The sequence below is a fragment of the Lepidochelys kempii genome, chromosome 25, assembly GCF_965140265.1.
Source record: "Lepidochelys kempii isolate rLepKem1 chromosome 25, rLepKem1.hap2, whole genome shotgun sequence".
NCBI lineage: Eukaryota > Metazoa > Chordata > Testudines > Cheloniidae > Lepidochelys > Lepidochelys kempii.
In genome coordinates this window covers 3,890,700-3,908,258 of record NC_133280.1, presented here as the reverse complement: position 1 = coordinate 3,908,258, position 17,559 = coordinate 3,890,700, and the positions used below count along the sequence as shown (strand labels likewise).

Here is a 17,559-nt window from a genome sequence, read left to right as displayed (position 1 = left end):
GCTCTGCCCCACGCACTCTGGGGTGAGCGTCCTGCTCACAGTGTTATGATTATGAATCCCGCTTGCAGCATTTTCCCTAATTAATGTTGGGTGGCTTCCCTCCTTTCATTAAAAGTTTCTTTTCTACACTCAAACTCTGTGCTTGCGAGTGGGGAAGGATTGCCTCTCAGAGGCTCCCGGGGTGGTGTGGAATTTTCCCATGTTACTGCGTGGGGGCTTGAGCTGATTCTGCGTAACCACCATTCTTGTTGTTTGGGAATGTGCTTGCAGGAGAAGGGGGATGGCAAAGAGACTGTGAGGCGTCTAAGAACAGACAAAGTGGTTTTATTGCCTAACCAGAATCCAGGGTTACTCACCTCTGGTTATAACAACTCCCATTTTCAGAGGAGTTGTGCATAGGGGTGCCAACCCTCCAGGATTGTCATGGAGTCTCCAGGAATTAAAGATGAATCTTTCATTAAAAATTATGTCATGTGATGAAATCTCTGGGAATGTGTCCAACCAAAATTGGCAACCCTAGCTGTGCAGTTTGGGATGATCCCAAGATAAATTGCTCTGCCCCTTGTTGCTTTGCTGGACTGCTTGACTTAGGGTTGCCAGGTGTCTGTTTTTTGACTGGAACACCTTGTCGAAAAGGGACCCTGGCAGCTTCAGTCAGCTGCAGGGGCGGTGCTGCGGCCGGACGCAGCACATAGAGCTTCCTGGCTGCGCGTCCGCCTATGGGCCTCAGGGACATGCTGACCGCTTCCAGGAGCTGCCAGAGGTAATCGCTGCCTGCACCCCAACCCGAGCCCCCTCCTGCACCCAAACTCCCTCGCAGAGCCCTCACCCCCTCCCACACCCCAACCCCCTGCCCAGTCTGGTGAAAATGAGCGAGGGCGGACGAGAATGAGCGACGGAGGGAGGGGGGATGGAGTGAGCAGGGGGTGAGGCCTCAGAGAAGGGGCAGGGCAGGGGACAGGGCAAGGGTGTTCGATTTCTGCAATCAGAAAGTGGGCAACCCTAGCTTGACTGCTCCAACAGAGCCACACGGTCAGGGAACATTTTATACAAATCTGTGTAATTTGATCTCAGTTGGATCCGGCAAGAGCTTCCTGCATGATCTTACTCAGCACATTTGGGAGAACTGGCAACAAGTCATTGTCACATACACACTGGGGCAGGAGGGGGCGGAAGCTTCCTAAAAGTCGGGGAGCCACCAGAGCTCGAACTGTAGCCCTGACCCCTGCATTGCCCCGCCCCCAAAGCCCCACCCCTGTACCACCCCTTCTCCCTGAGCCCTGCCCTCTCACTGCCCTTCTCCCCATAGCCCCGCCCTCGCACCGCCCCTTCTCCCTGAGCCCTGCCCTCTCACTGCCCTTCTCCCCATAGCCCCACCCTCGCACCGCCCCTTCTCCCTGAGCCCCGCCCTCACACCGCCCCTTCTCCCTGAGCCCCGCCCTCGCACTGCCCCTTCTCCCCATAGCCCCGCCCTCGCACCGCCCCTTCTCCCTGAGCCCCGCCCTCGCACCGCCCCTTCTCCCTGAGCCCCGCCCTCGCACTGCCCCTTCTTCTTGACCCCCACCCTCGCACCGCCCCTTCTCCCTGAGCCCTGCCCTCTCACTGCCCTTCTCCCCATAGCCCCACCCTCGCACCGCCCCTTCTCCCTGAGCCCCGCCCTCACACCGCCCCTTCTCCCTGAGCCCCGCCCTCGCACTGCCCCTTCTTCTTGACCCCCACCCTCGCACCGCCCCTTCTTCCCGAGGTCTCATCCTCGCACCACCCCTTCTCCCCATAGCCCCACCCTCGCACCGCCCCTTCTCCCTGAGCCCCGCCCTCGCACCGCCCCTTCTCCCTGAGCCCCGCCCTCGCACTGCCCCTTCTTCTTGACCCCCACCCTCGCACTGCCCCTTCTTCTTGACCCCCACCCTCGCACCGCCCCTTCTTCCCGAGGTCTCATCCTCGCACCACCCCTTCTCCCCATAGCCCCACCCTTGCACCACGCCTTCTCCCTGAGCCCTGCCCTTGCACCGCCCCTTCCCCCCGCACCATCTCTTCCCCCCAGAACCCTGTCCCTCACTCACTCCTCTCCAACTGCTCCCTGCTGTTGCTCACCCTTATGGCCGACAAAAAGGTGGGAGGGCCATGGGCCTCTGCCCTGCCCCCCCCCGCCGTTCTGTTGACCCTGCACTGGGGTTGGATGGTGGGGATCAAAAAGACCAAAATAACATTTCTGGTTTAAAAATCTCAAGATTTTGGGGCCCAGCTCATGATTTTTAGGGTCTGACTTGTGTTTTTTGAACTTTTGCAGTTGGTAATACTGTGAGCCTAAACAAAACATCCCAACATCGCTGATTTTCCTAAAATCTCATGCTTCCAGGTTTCAACCCGCTGCCAGCAGGGGTCAGGATGGGGCTTTCCCGCCCAGTGTATTCTCTTTTTCTTTCTCTCTCTCCTTTAAAGCCTCAGGGATGGGTCACTGGAGGGACAAGGACAGGGCCGTGAGCTCTCGCTCAAGTGTGCAGCTGGCTGGCCCTTGCTCCCATGTCCAGGGCTAACTCATCGCCCAGCGTGGGTCAGGGAGGAATTCTGTTCCAGGTCAGGCTGACAGTGACCTTGGGGGGAGTTTCACCTTCCTCTGCAGTGTGGGGGTGCGGGTAACTTGCCAGGGTTCTCTGGGTACCTCTCACTTACTCATTTCCCTGCCATTCCGGGGACTCGGGCACTGGGGCCCCTTGGCCCGGTCCTGTTCTCTGCCTGTGGCACGGAGAGGTTTAGTCTCCTGTGAGCCGTAATACCGTGGTCTCATGTCGGTTGTCGGGTTCGGTGCATGGGGGCTGGGTGGGGCTGGTGGCCTGTGATCTGCAGGTGGTCAGATGGTCTGGTGCTTCCTTCTGGCCTTTAGCACCAGGACAGTACTGATTCTTGTTGTTGTAATTTTCCATTCTGTGAAATATTTCAGTTTTTCATCACAAATGGAGATGAAACCATAGGCTCTGAATCTGTGGGTGCGGTGCCTTCCCCCTCCCCACTGATCAACACCTCCCCCTCCCTCCCAGGGCCTCCTGCCTGCCATGGATCAGCTGTTCTGCCATGTACAGGAGGTGCTGTGGGGGACGGGGACGAGTGGGGACAGGGCACACTTGGGGGAGGGCAGGAACTGGGCAGGAAGAGGCAGGGTGGGGGTAGGGACTTGGGGGAAGGGGTCAGGTGGGGGCAGGGTCTGGGGCAGAGCAGGGGGTTGAGTACCCCCAGGATCCAAAGGAAACTGGCGCCTGTGGATGAAATCAAGGTCAAAATAGCAGTCTTTTCTATGGGAAGGGTCTTCCAATTTCCCACCAGCTCTAGGTAAGAGTCTGACTTCGTACCCTGCTCACAGTCACTTACTTGTTCATCTACCTCTCCACTCATTAATCTGTACATTCATTCTGATCCCACAGTCTCTTGGTCTCCTTCCCACATACCAGCACCAACCTCTCGGGGGCACATTTCCAAAGGCACAACGCACGATCAGACATCTGAGATTTGGAAGCTGGGCATTTTAAATCCCATCGTGCAAGGAAAATCTTCTTCTTGAGAGGTAATGCCACAGGCACTTTAAAAGATGGGATTTAAAATGCCCAGCTTCCAAATCTCAGATGTCTGATAGTGCGTTGTACCTACACAGGTACAGGGAGAGCTCAGTGGTTTGGGCATTGGCCTGCTAAATCCAGGGTTGTGAGCTCAATCCTTGAGGGGGCTGTTTAGGGATCTGGGGCAAAAATTGGGGATTGGTCCTGCTTTGAGCAGGGGGTTGGACTAGATGACCTCCTGAGGTCCCTTCCAACCCTGATATTCTATGATTCTACACTCAGATCCATGGCAAGAGCGTGCCCAAGCTCTGGCTTTGCTGCCATTTGTACCAGAAGCCCCACATTTCCTCTTAGACCAATCTGCTGCTATTTTAACACACCCAAAAGTGAATAGGTGCGGTTCAGCCATGGCTCAGTTCGCTAGTTAAGAGAAATGCTCCTAAAATAAAGTCAGAGGAATCCCATTTTGCCCCGAGTGCTACACCCAGAACATCTTAAAGTGTAAGGAGCGTCTGGGGCTGTAGAACCCAGGCCCACAAAGGAGAGCGCTCAGAATTGAATTACTGCACCATTGACATCGTTTTAGAAGCTGATCCAGAGAGTTGGTGGAGAATAGAGCTGTGCAGAACTGAAATCCATGGTCATGTTCCATGCTTGTGTGTGTGCAAAATGTCACCCAGCTGCCCATTGGCTGTGTTGTGTGTCCAAACATGCAGGCTTTAGTTCACAATTCTCACACACCTCACTGACTTTGCATGCAATATAGAGTCATTCTGAATATTCTGAAGCCAAAGAGGGCCCAGAAATCAAACCCAGGGGAGCCTGTAGAGGTTTGTTTGCTAATGATCAGATCACCAGGAATTTTTCAACTCTTCTCCCATGGGCAGATTACCGAGGAGTTAACAGCACTCTTTTATTGGACTAATCTGGTCAGATCTCACAAGATGAGCAAGGGTGGGCTGGGTAAGGACTTGGCTGGGAGACCAGCAAGGAAAATCTACGGCAGGCGGTGCCGGAAGTACTGCTTAGGGTTAGAATGCGGCACTCTGCCTAGTGAGTCGTGCAGTACCCCAGCATGAGGTTAGAGGCCTCACTCTTGCTGGCCATGCCATCTTTTGAATGCGATGGAAGCCCTCCTTATTCATCATCATTAAAGATCTGAGAGCACTTTGTGTGAGAGCCGGGTCATTGAACCCAGAGCCCTGGCCAAGTTCTGGTTTTGGTAGGCACATTCTGCTGTCAATTTAATACATTACCCTTCTTCACTTCCGGTTCTAAACTTCTGCGTGATGTTCCCGAGCACTGTGAAACAACTGCCATATTTCATGTCAGAGACAGTGGCATTTCAGTAGGGGAAGTGAATCCTGCATGTGATTTGTGAGGTGTTGTAGGGTGACAGATGCTACATAGGATCATAGCTGTTGGTCGGTTGATATTAATTTCAACTCACAATGTATTGTTGGCAAATGATGTGACCTTCACAGGTTTTGGCTCTAATAGCTTTATGGGCAGGTGGGGCTGGCATTGCACCTGCCCCGAGGTCTAGGGAAAGGCTCCCCTGGCATCCCGTCTATGATGATGGGGTTTGTTTCTGTGTATAGTTAGCAGAATAAAACAAGTCAGCGCTGATGGATTCCAAAGCTAATGTGGAAAGCTCCCCAACAGGTTCCTGGAGCAGCTCCCTCACATTCTCCATCAAGTGGGGGTGCATTTCACAATTTACTGCAGTCCTGCTTAATTACATTGCTTGTTTCACCCATGATTGTTTCTCGTTACACAGCGGATGACAATGGAAGCCGTTCCTGCCAATTCTCCATGAGTAACAGATGGAGCCTGCCTAGGCCAGACAGCGTAAGCTGTACCCCTCTGAAGAGCAGTGATGTAAACAACCCCATCCTGTACCTTTTGATTTTTATTAAATAAAAGCCATACTGACTGCAATCATGTCTTTCACATTAACTTAAATACAACTAGGCAGATTTAATTTACTCTACAAAGTAAATCCATATTTTTCATGCAATCCTGGACGAATTACTTGTGTCCAGCACTGCACGAGTGCTCTAGCTGGCTGACCTGCAAAACACCAAATATTCTGTGTCTACAGCGTATATGTGTGTGTGTGTGTCACGCTCTCTCTCCCCCCCCCCCCCCCCACACATCCTGAGTGAGGCGCCTGCTCGGGGGTGGGTATCTATGTACAGTACAGCTGAGTAAATAATTAATAGCAAATAATTTATTCAATAAAGTTAGCCTTTTCCCCATTAGGGTAAATGTATTCCTTTTACAGAATTATTGTCTCACCTTCTTTTGGACTAGATTTTTGTTGCTCACAAACAGATCTTTGTGGGTATGCAGTATCTGAAATGTGAAATTCAGGCTGCGCTGGTCACATGAGTCACATTGTATCTATCTCGTTTCTGGCTGGATGAAGATAACTCTTCGTAAATCCAGAATGAAAGTTGAGGAGTTCACCATTTGTGTTATGAATATTCTGTAATATTTGTTGAAAATGTGCTGTTTTCTGGGCAGTTCTGCCAGTGAGCTCCCTAAAGCAGTCACAGGAAGTGAACAGGAAAGGGGCACAGCTGAAGCAGGCTTGATTGTTTTTTTTTTTTAATTTGGGTGAGTTTTCATATTCCATTCTGAGGCAATCACTCAGCTCCAACGTACAGAGCACATCAGTGTCTGTCAGTGGGGTAGATTTTTATACTGACCAGCATTGTATGAGGAGCTGGGACCCTGCTTACTGAGACCCTAGACGTTTTCAGAACAGACAGAGTTCATTCCTGTGCCTCTGGGCATCCAAGCACCAACTCTCACCTAAGCCCCAGAGCAATTCACAACCTGGGGGCGATAGGTGTTTGGACACCTAACTCCTGTGCAGGGCCCCATCCAGCAGGCAGCTTCTGAGCAGGTCTAGTGGATTGGGCCCCTCAGGTGAGCTCGCACAAACCAGCCAAAGGAGAAGGAACACTCTAACCACTGAGCGATTGGCTGTTCTGGTGGGGGACCCTCTCAGTCTCTCCTGCTGAAGCTGCCCCACTGTGGATAAATAGCCCCACTTGGGCCAGAGAACGCAAGAGAGCACATGCATGAGAATGACTCTGGCGCTGGCTAGCTGGAGCACAGCCCCGGGATGTGGTGACCTCCTGCTCCAGGTACTCTTTACGTATCTATCCACACTAGAGCAGCTTCAGCACAGGAGAGACCTAGGGCACCCCACATCAGACTGTCGCATAGCCCAGGGGTCAGGGCACTCCCCTGAGAGCTGGCACAGCCCTGTTCAGACACCTTCTCCCTCTTCCACATCCTAGATGAGAACGTGAACCGCTGGGCTAAACATTATGAGTGTGGTCTCCTGCCCTGCCACTCCAGCTTCTTGCAGCAATGGCAGAGGCTCCCAACCCCAAAGAGGGTTCCCTGCGGAGGACCGCTAGCAGAACTAGGCGCCTCCCTGCAGCCTGGACATGGGCAGCTAGCTCCAAGAGAGGGGTGGGGCTTCACTCACACCCCTCCTCTCAGCATCTCCCCTTGGCTAGCTTAGGCAGCTTCCTGCCTACTGTGTGGACTTTTCTGAATCACAGTCTAAGGCCCTTCCTCTCCCCATGCCCAGTATAGGGAACCTCGCTCAGGCTTTGTGAGCCGTGCCTAACTCCTTCTGCGCCTAGCTCCAGGCCTTCCTCCAGATGGTTCTTTCCCAGCGTGGAGCACTCGGCCAAGTTCCCCAGCTACTCCTCTTTTCTCTGTCAGGGCTTCACATGAAGGTCAGAAATGCATCTAACATCTTCTCTTGCCCTACCATAGTTCTGAAAACACAGCTTGTCATCTCAGCATCTCCTTCTTTCCTGGAAGACGCACCTCAGCCCCTTACCCTGTCCCCAGCCATTGGATTAGTAAGGGGCCTGGCAGACCCATTCTGCACTTTGCCCCCTCTTTGAAATGAGGGCTCATTTTCCTCACACATAGTGTGGCGCTTGCAAGGAAGCCAGAAAGCCTCTCCCTACCCCCCCATGAATGAGAGACTTTCAGATATCGTGCACAGGATGTGCTTTCAGATGATGATCAGCTGGTCAATGCGAGACACAGACCTCTGCAAGCGCAATCACTCCCCTGAGTCTTAGGAGGAACTGGCTCAGCCTTCATTCAGTGAATTCCACAACAGCATCAGGATAGGGGCAGGTCTACATTTCAAATGCTGGAGTGCTTCAGTGAAGACGCTACTATGCGGAGAGCCTCTCCAATCGGAGGAGTTAAGCCACTTCTTCAAGAGGCGATAGCTATGTGGATGGAAGAAGCCCTCCCCTCGCCATAGCCCTGTCTAACCCTATCTGCATCGCTCTGGGGGTGGATTTTTTACATACAGTTATAGCGATGTAAGTGTGTAGTGTAGACCTGGCCTAAATTATTCAACCAATACTGTTTTCACTGCTCACCCGGTTTGCAGAGCTGGAAGAATAGGTCACAGGGGTATTAGTCTGATCATTTATTCCATTCATTTAATGATACAGTTTGAATAAAATAGTTTCCATTTTATTCCCAGCTCTGCCTAAGATTTGTCATCATCCTTCGCACACTTCATCCACATGATTTTAGCTTGCCAGAGTCTTCGCTAGATTAATTTGCTTTGATGTAGTGTGTGCTACATGTTCCCCTTCCACTTTCCCAGCAGTGAAAAGCAACGGCAAGAAGCTGAGCTGCAGATGATTATATTGTTTGCTTCTGGTATTGCCCAAGATGAGCTAGAGGTTTTCCAAAGAGAAATAATGTCCAACCCTGCCCAGAAGACTCTGCTTCCCATCGGATGGGCATCCTCATTCAGAGAGCCCTGCAAATCTGCGGCTATCCATGGACTATGTGTGCGGCTCACAGATCGGATGCGGATACAGATTTTGTATGCACTCAGAGCTCTACTCATTCAGCCTGGTAGACCAGAAAGCTCCGTTCTGCCTTAGTGTGCTAAGGCCACTTGCTCAGCTGAGAGAATGGCGCTGGAGATCTCATTGAAATCAAACTAGAACAGGGAATGAGCTGCGTCTGTTGGATTTTCAGGGGCTATGGAAGGGAGACCCTTCACCTTTCATGGAATCAAAGGGTGAAGGAAGGAAATGTAAACTAAGGAGGCCAGGGCAGGAAGAAAGCACTCTTGACAGGGGAAGGAAGGAATCAATGAAACTTTAAACACCTAAAAAGACTCTTTCTGCCTCAGGGTGAGGTGAGCTGGGACAACTGTCTATTGAAACTGTTCCCTAATAATGCCCCATTCATGACTGGGCTCCTCTCCTGTGACATCCCCAGCATCTGTCCCTGGGGGAAGTCAGAGCAGAGTGGGGGTCCTGCAGACAGACTCTGCAGCAGGGCCTTTCGTAGCCTGGTGATCTCTGAATAGGAAGAGGTGTTGAAAGGAGGAAAATGCGGTCAGAGACCCAAGAGGTCACCAGGATGTGGTGAGAGAGGTCTGAAAGCAGCTTTATAGCCAAGGAAACCTCAATGCATGCTTTGTAACCAGACTCTTTTCTTTGAATCCTCTGCCCCTTCCATCTCAGACAGTGTTTTTGTGGGGACTAATTGAATCCTTATTTCAAACCCTGTCAATTAAAGTAAGTGCAATGCAAGAAATAACGCAAGAAAAACGAGGCTGCTTTCTAAGGGAGCGCAGCCAAGCAGCTAGTGGAGGGGAGCGAAGTCTGGGTGACAGACTTGGTGTTACAAAAAGGCTCGAGCCATTACCTCCTGCGGAGTCTGTAACTAGCAAAATGAAAAACCAGCAGCAGCTGCAGTGTGGGCTTTGGAGGCAGCACTGCTCCTGGGCATGTGGGGCCCCCCCAAGGCAAAGGGGGAGCAGGAATGCTCTTTTGAACTCTAAGGGTGGAATTTTCCAAAGCTCTCAGTCCTGGCCTACCTCTGCTCCCTTTCAGATGAATGAGGGTTTTAGCTAGGACTCCAGCAGGAGCGTTAGGATGCCAGCGATGACCGCGTTGGCAGCCCCTACCCGTGGTGGAGTTGGGAACATTCACAGACGGCACAGCGGCCAGCGTGGGGTGGGGTGACCAGATATCCCTATTTTATAGGGACAGTCCCGATATTTGGGTCTTTTTCTTCTATAGGCACTTATTACCCCCCAACCCCGTCCCGATTTTTCACACTTGCTGACTGGTCACCCTAGTGTGGGGCTTGGTGAAAAGGGCACTTCCCTTTGAAGCTTTGGCAGCCAAGTTGCAGGTGAAGAGCTGGAAGTGGAGGTTAATTCACGGCCACCGTTAGTGCGGGTGGCGTTTCAACTCCATTAGACGAGACTGCAAAGAAAGGAGCATTCTGCTGGCATCTTGAGGGGAGCACCACAGACACAGACGCTTCGTCAGGGAGTTCAGGAAGGAGCCCCATGGAGCCAGCTGAGGAAACTTCATTGCACACGAGCAGGTCTGACATACCTCAAATGGGGGCTGTGATAATACAGGCCAGTTCCCCTTGCTCCCTCCCTCCTCTTCCCCGGAAGGCAAAGCTGGTATCCTGCACGTGTCTCTTCCATGGCCCGATTCGAGCATTTCCCGGGAGAAAACCCTGCAGTTAAAATGGGGAAGGGGCAGCTCATTCCCAGTCACATCCTCGTTTTCCAGTTGCTGATAATGGCACAGCCTTAGAAATCTTCCCTTAGGGTTGAGACTTTGCAGGCACGGCCATTAGCTTTACAGGGAATTCAGCATTCACATCTCTTAGGTGGCTTTGAAAAATCTCACCCTGGACCCTTGGTCTTGGTACATGGGTTGGCCTCAATATATTTCTTCCTCTTCACAATGCCGCACACGCACGTGCACACACACACACAGTTAAATTTGCTCAAGTCTGATAATCACCAACCCGACTGTTAAACACTCCAAAGTCCATTGTTTCATCCAACAGAATGGCTACATGGAGACGAGGATGGTTAGTTGAGCTGCCTGGAATGTCATAATGGCCCCACTTGAGAAAGACCTAGGACACTGACCTGACTCTGACTACAATTATAACAATTAGATGCAGCAGGCGTTAGCAACTTTCCTTAATTGCAACATAATTTCTTCAAATTAATTTAATTCCCAGAGTTTTAAATGCATTTAAACTCCATGGGAGCCCTTAAAGGTTAGTAAAGAGCCATTTATAAGCTAGAGGGACCCATGAAGCATGAGATTAAAAGATTGTCTCTTAAAAATTCCTTATTTTCCCATCTTTCTTTAATTTTAACTCATAAACTAATGAACAGAAAATGTCAGCCCCCTGGGTAAAGATTAGCAGACTTATAAGCAATTGAAAACAGTCTAATAATGGAGGCTGTTGGGTAATGTTAACTATGGGCATTGCTTCCAGCCCCACCTATAATGTGAATAGCAACACTTAGTATTTACATAAAGCTTTGCAAACATGAACTAATTCATCCTCACAGCTTCCCTGTGAAGTAGATAAGCAAGTAGTATCTCTATTTTGCCAGGCAAAACCCTGTCAGATGAGCCCTGTTCATGCTGAGTCCTGTCTCCCCATCTCGTTCTGGAGAAGACAGCCCTGAGAGTATCTGGGCAGCACGGGGAAGTGCTCTACTGCACCTTGGGGACATTTGCTGAGATGGCGGTTGATGATTTATCTCCCTTAGTACAGTCTGAGGACGAGATTTCTCCACTGCAGAACATGAAACAAGGCAGTATGGAGGGAGGGAGGGAGAGGGGTGTGGGGGAGCAAGGGGACGTGTTGGAGGTGCGGGTGCAGGGGGCAAGAGGACATGTGAGAGGCTGGGGGCAAGGGAAAGTCTAAGTGGAGTGGGGGGAGTGAAGTGTGAAAAGAGGGGGCAAAAGGGAGTGTGTTGGGGGCAGAGGGGAGAAGGATTCTGCAATTTTTAATTGACAATCTGGAAAATCTGCGGCCCAGATGGTTTTAATATTGACTTTCTAACTGTCTAAGGCCAGGCGGTCCCCACTACAGCACACAGTGTTTGTTATCCTTCCGGCAGAAGGATAACACTCCTCCCACCTCTAGTCGGGGTATCAGTTACTTGCCTCCTGATAACGGTGAGGAATGTCCTGCTCCGCCTGACTGCTTGTCACCCCCCTTCACATGCAGCCCAAGAGCCAGCACATTCCTCTCTCCAGGCGGGAAGACCCTTTGCCTCCCTGTGCAGTGTGGCATGCTCAGGGATCGACAGCTCTATGATTCTATGATTCATAGCTGAGACGGCTCTGGGACAGCCAATCCCACCACTTGTTCTGAGATCAATGTACTCTGCTCATCCACTGCTTTGCCGTAGTTACTCGGAACGCTTTAAATTGGGGCATGGGGATGCTGTGTGGCCATTGTCCTGGGGAAGGGTTAATCTGGTATTAGGGGTTCCATGCTGGAAGGGAGAAGGTTGTGAGTTTGTCTGTCCTTTAGAGTGCTGTGATTTGAATGCTGTAGCATTACTTTGCATTTGTTAACCTCAAATTTCATCTGCTATTGAGTTGTCTGTTCACCTACCTTGGCCAGATCCCTCTGACATTAACAAATATAGTGAACGCTGCTCCAACTATGCAGCCTAGCAGCATCCATTGTTAACCATTTGTCATGGTGACAATCAACCATTTATTAAATCAAAGCATTTCATTCTGATTTCAATCCTTTTAAACTTAAACAATAGATGTAACAAAACAACTAATTTCATTTTGCAAAGAAACAATTAAAATGTCCCAAAAAGGTTGAGACATTTTGACATAATCACAATGGTTTATTTTTTCTAAATGAAATTTTGTTGAAAAGACATGTTTAAACGTGTCAGTTTTGACAAAAATGTCATTTGTCATCCCAAAACCCACTGAAGACCCAACATTCCAACCAGCTTTACTTCAGACATGGCCGTTGTGGACAGCAGCACACGGGTCTGACCAGGAAAGAGTGGGGTCCAGCATAGGTGTCTCCTCAACAATCACAGCGGAAAAGTGAAGAGGGGAATGTCCATTTATGGTTTGTAAAGTGGTGTGGATTTTTTTCAGGGTGCAATAGAAACGTATAATTATTATTACTGTGTACAATATTTTAGTTGCAGTGCTTCAGTTTCACACAGAAAGCAATGACTCTTTCCCTGCTGTGTGACATGAAATCTCTGTATGCAGAGTCCAAAACGGCATTGTTTTTCTCCCTTTCTGCAAGTCCATTGCTATGCACTCTCACCCCCAGGTCTGTTTTGGCATTACTGGTGTCTCTTTCTCGCTGGATCTTTGTTCCAATGTCTCTGCCCAGATATACTCTCTTGTATTTTTCAGGGTTGCATTTCATTTAGTTATTTACTGCCCATATTTCTAACCATTCTAGGACCCTTAGCAATTAGTTCCCAGTCTCCAATAATCCCTGCTTCTCTGTATGCTATTCAGTATCCTCTGTAAATGTAATTAAAGTACTGTTTACCCTTCTTCAAGATCTCTAATAAAGATGTTAACCAAGGTCAGAGCTACCATGGAATCCAGTGGAATTTCATTAGAAACCAACAACCAGCTGAATAAATTTCTGCTTATCCCTGATTTTTGTTCATGATATTTCAGCCAGTTTTCAGTCTCTCTGATAATGATCATATCCATGCTACTCAAAATCTCATACAATATGGATTCAATTTGTCACTATGTCAGAAGTCTAATTAAACTGCATCGACTACACTTCCTTCTTCCACTAATTTTCTGATGAGAACAAAGGAAGCAAATGAGTTTGTTCTTTGTGAACTCCCAATGCTGGTTATTGCTGATAGTTCCGTTGTCATCTAGGCCCTATTTCTGAAAAGTCTTATGCACATGCTTAACTTTATGCACTGTGGTTCAGCCTGTTGACTTCCCTAATACTTATTCCTTAATCATGAGGAATTTCAGTGAGTTTACTAGATTTTTTCCCTATGTTTAGAATACCCCATAATTCAACATGGGTCTATAGGAAACACCAGACTGGATCAGAACAGTGGTGCATCTAGTCCATTAGCTTGTGTTTAATAGTGACCGGTGCCAGCTGCTTCACAGGAAGGTTCAGGAAACCCCATAGTGGTCAAATATAATACCCTGCTTCCAGGGGAAGTGTCTTCCTAACCCCATAAATTAGTGGTTGGCTTATGCTCAGAAGCAGGCGGGTTTATATCCCTTAATTAAACCCCCAATATCTAGTCTAATGTAATTGGGGCTGTTCTCATTATCCACATAACTGTCAAATACTTTATAAAATTTCACTGATGAGCTCTTGTGGCCATGAATTCCACAGGTTAACCATGCATTGTGTAAAAGAGTATTTCCTTTTACATTTGTAAATGTTCAGTGTCATTGAATGTCCCCTTGTTATTGTATTACAGGCAAGGGGAAATAGGAGCAGCTGGTTTACATTCCATACATCATTATTTATTTTACATAAGCCCTCTTATTTATCTCCTCCCTAAACTAAATGAATCCAGATTTTCAGTCTCTCCTATTCTCAAAATCATTCCAGGTCTAACCATTTTCATCACCTGTGTCTGAACCATTTTTGTTTCTATGATATTCTTTTATAGGAGACAGTGAGAGGCGTACCACAGATGTATACAATGGCAGTGTGATATTTGGTTTTGTTCTCCATCTTGTGCTTTATGCTTTCACATATTTGCTTGCTCTTTGGAGCACTAACACACACTGAGGAGGGCTTTCTGTAGAGTTGAGCACAGTGATTTCCAGAGCCTTTTCCTGGGTAGTTATTCTTAATTGAGACCTCCAATGTGCATTACTTTGCATTTGTGAACAATGAATTTCCTCTGCCATCATGTTAACCATTAATTTAGCTTGCTTATGTCCTTTGGAAGTTTCTAAATAGTCTTCTTAGTGTAAACAGGATCTGAATGAGCTCTCCTCTGACATCTAGTGATGACCTGGAGGAAAAGACTTCAGGAGCCAATCGTGTTTGTATAGACACGCCTACTCTGCCTAGGTGCGCGGAAGATTCAGCTGCTTTGCCAAAATTTTATCAATTTTGGCTGATTCTGGGTTACAAATCGCTCTGTATTCAAATGCAGGGTAATAAAATGTTATGATCCTGATTGTACAAGTAAAGGGCAGCAGCACCGTGCTTAGCCTGCCCTGACTGAGGTCACCCTAACCTGACCTCACTTGCTAAGCAGGGGTAGAGATGCCACATGCCAGTGAAGAGGTGAATGAGAGGTGTTTCTATCTGGTGGTGGGGGTTAGTTTTCCCAAATTACTAGGTGGGGGCTCCAGCCAGCTGCATTTTGTGTTGGTAAGAGACCCCCCCCAGGCATTGAACCTGCTCATTGTTGCTGCTGACTCCACCTGGCAGAAGGGTTCCATTTATTTTTGACTAACCTAAATAATTTTGTGTCATCTGCAAATTTTGCTACTTCCTTGATCATTGATAAATATATTAAAATACTCATAAAATTACATTAAAAGAAATGTTAAGGTTGCAAAGTCAAGCACTCAAGAGTTAGAAAATTCCAGAACTAAAGTTGCCTGGGCACTCACCTCATATGTATGTATTTTGATACAATCTTTAATTACATAATCACATGCTATTTTTACCACAGAATCCCTGTTTCATTCAGTGCATGGGTAAAGTGCAATAAAAATTATAATGCTTTACCTCATTTTTAATTTTGCTTTTTCTTACCACGCTTTCTGGCCCACAGATAGGGAAAACAATATGGATAGAATCCGCATAAAACTCCTATCACTGGACAGACCCTGAGCTCATTTGGTGTCTAGCACTAAGATACAGCTTCAAAACCTAATAATTCAAGTTTTTAAAATGTTATTTCAGTTCTGTAGAACAGTATGTATAGCTGATCTAGGCTACCAACCAGCATGTATGAAGGAACTCCTACACTGCACAACTGACATGGGCTTTGACATGGGTTTTAGTCTTAATCCCCCTGTTGTCCACATACAAAAACCTATGAAAAACACAAAAAGAACAGGAGGACTTGTGGCACCTTAGAGACTAACACATTTATTTGAGCATAAGCTTTCCTGGGCTAGAACCCACTTCATCAGATGCATAGAATGGAACATATAGTAAGACGAGACATATCTATATCTATCTATCTGTATATATATACACACACACATACAGAGAACATGAAAAGGTGGAGTAACAGGCTAATTAATTAAGATGAGCTATTATCAGCAGGAGAAAAAAAACTTTTGTAGTGATAATCAAGATGGCCCATTTAGACAGTTGACAAGAAGATGTGAGGATACTTAACATGGGGAAATAGATTCAATGTGTGTAATGACCCAGCCACTCCCAGTCTCTATTCAAGCCCAAGTTAATGGTATCTAGTTTGCATATTAATTCAAGCTCAGCAGTTTCTTGTTGGAGTCTGTTTTTGAAGCTTTTCTGTTGCAAAATTGCCACCTTTAAGTCTGTTACTGAGTGGCCAGAGAGGTTGAAGCGTTCTCCTACTGGTTTTTGAATGTTATGATTCCTGATGTCAGATTTGTGTCCATTTATTCTTTTGCATAGAGACTGTCCAGTTTGGCCAATGTACATGGCAGAGGGGCATTGCTGGCACATGATGGCATATATCACATTGGTAGATGTGCAGGTGAACGAGCCCCTGATGGCGTGGCTAATGTGATTAGGTCCTATGATGGTGTCACTTGAATAAATATGTGGACAGAGTTGACATTGGGCTTGTTGCAAGGATAGGTTCCTGAGTTTGAATTAATTACCATTAACTTGTGTTTGAACAGAGACTGGGAGTGGCTGGGTCATTACACATATTGAATGTATTTCCCCATGTTAAGTAACCTCACACCTTCTGGTCAACGGTCTAAACAGCCCACCTTGATTAACACTACAAAAGTTTTTTTTTCTCCTGCTGGTAATAGCTCATCTTAATTAATTAGCCTCTTACTCCACCTTTTCATGTTCTCTGTATGTATATATATATCTTCTTACTATATGTTCCATTCTATGCATCCGATGAAGTGGATTGTAGCCCACGAAAGCTTATATGCAAATAAATTTGTTAGTCTCTAAGGTGCCACAAGTCCTCCTGTTCTGTTTGTGGATACAGACTAACACGGTGCTAGTCTGTAATCTGAAAAAACAGGGTTTGGAAGTGCTTAACACCTGGGCTAGCTGACTCAGCTGGAGTGGTCGGGTAGAGCTAGGTTCTGCTTTAATGTGGTTGGAACCCATCTGCACTACAGTGAGGACACAGGCCAAATCACTCAAGTACTGATGGTCCCCCAGATCCCCCTGAAGGACAGACAGGTCTTCTCGCAATTGACACAACTGACTGGGAAAGAATCCTAGAGTGCCTCACACACAGAGCCATGGGATAGGACCCCAGACACACACAAGTGAGTGCAGAAATAGTGAGGATACAGTAACATGGGTAGGGCTTTGCTCACACCCAGGATGGACTAACCTGAGTGCTCAGATCTGGGTGCAGTGTTGACATCGCCTGAGGGTATGGCTAGGCTGCAAAAAACCAAAACATAAGAAAACAAAACAAAACACGGCCGCGAGTCTCAGAGCCAGGGCTCCAGACTTGGGCTCACGGGGTTCGTGCTACAGTGCTAAAAATAGCAGTTAGAGTTTCCTGCTTGGGCTGATGCCCGGCCTCTGAAACATTCAGATGATTCAACCTCTATTCGACATTGGTGAGGCCTCATCTGGAGTACTGTGTCCAGTTTTGGGCCCCACACTTCAAGAAGGATGTGGATAAATTGGAGAGAGTCCAGCGAAGGGCAACAAAAATGATTAGGGGTCTGGAACACATGAGTTATGAGGAGAGGCTGAGGGAGCTGGGATTGTTTAGCCTGCAGAAGAGAAGAATGAGGGGGGATTTGATAGTTGCTTTCAACTACCTGAAAGGGGGTTCCAAAGAGGATGGATCTAGACTGTTCTCAATGGTAGCAGATGACAGAACGAGGAGTAATGGTCTCAAGTTGCAGTGGGGGAGGTTTAGATTGGATATTAGGAAAAACTTTTTCACTAAGAGGGTGGTGAATCACTGGAATGCGTTACCTAGGGAGGTGGTAGA

General features: G+C 48.0%; 1 long non-coding RNA gene across 1 annotated transcript; it reads left to right on the top strand.

The window, feature by feature from the left end:
• Window positions 1-528: 528 nt before the first annotated feature.
• On the top strand, window positions 529-5,492 carry LOC140903169 (uncharacterized). Its single transcript, XR_012156174.1, has 2 exons — window positions 529-763; window positions 5,332-5,492. It is a non-coding gene; the product is annotated as an uncharacterized lncRNA (long non-coding RNA).
• Window positions 5,493-17,559: the final 12,067 nt, after the last annotated feature.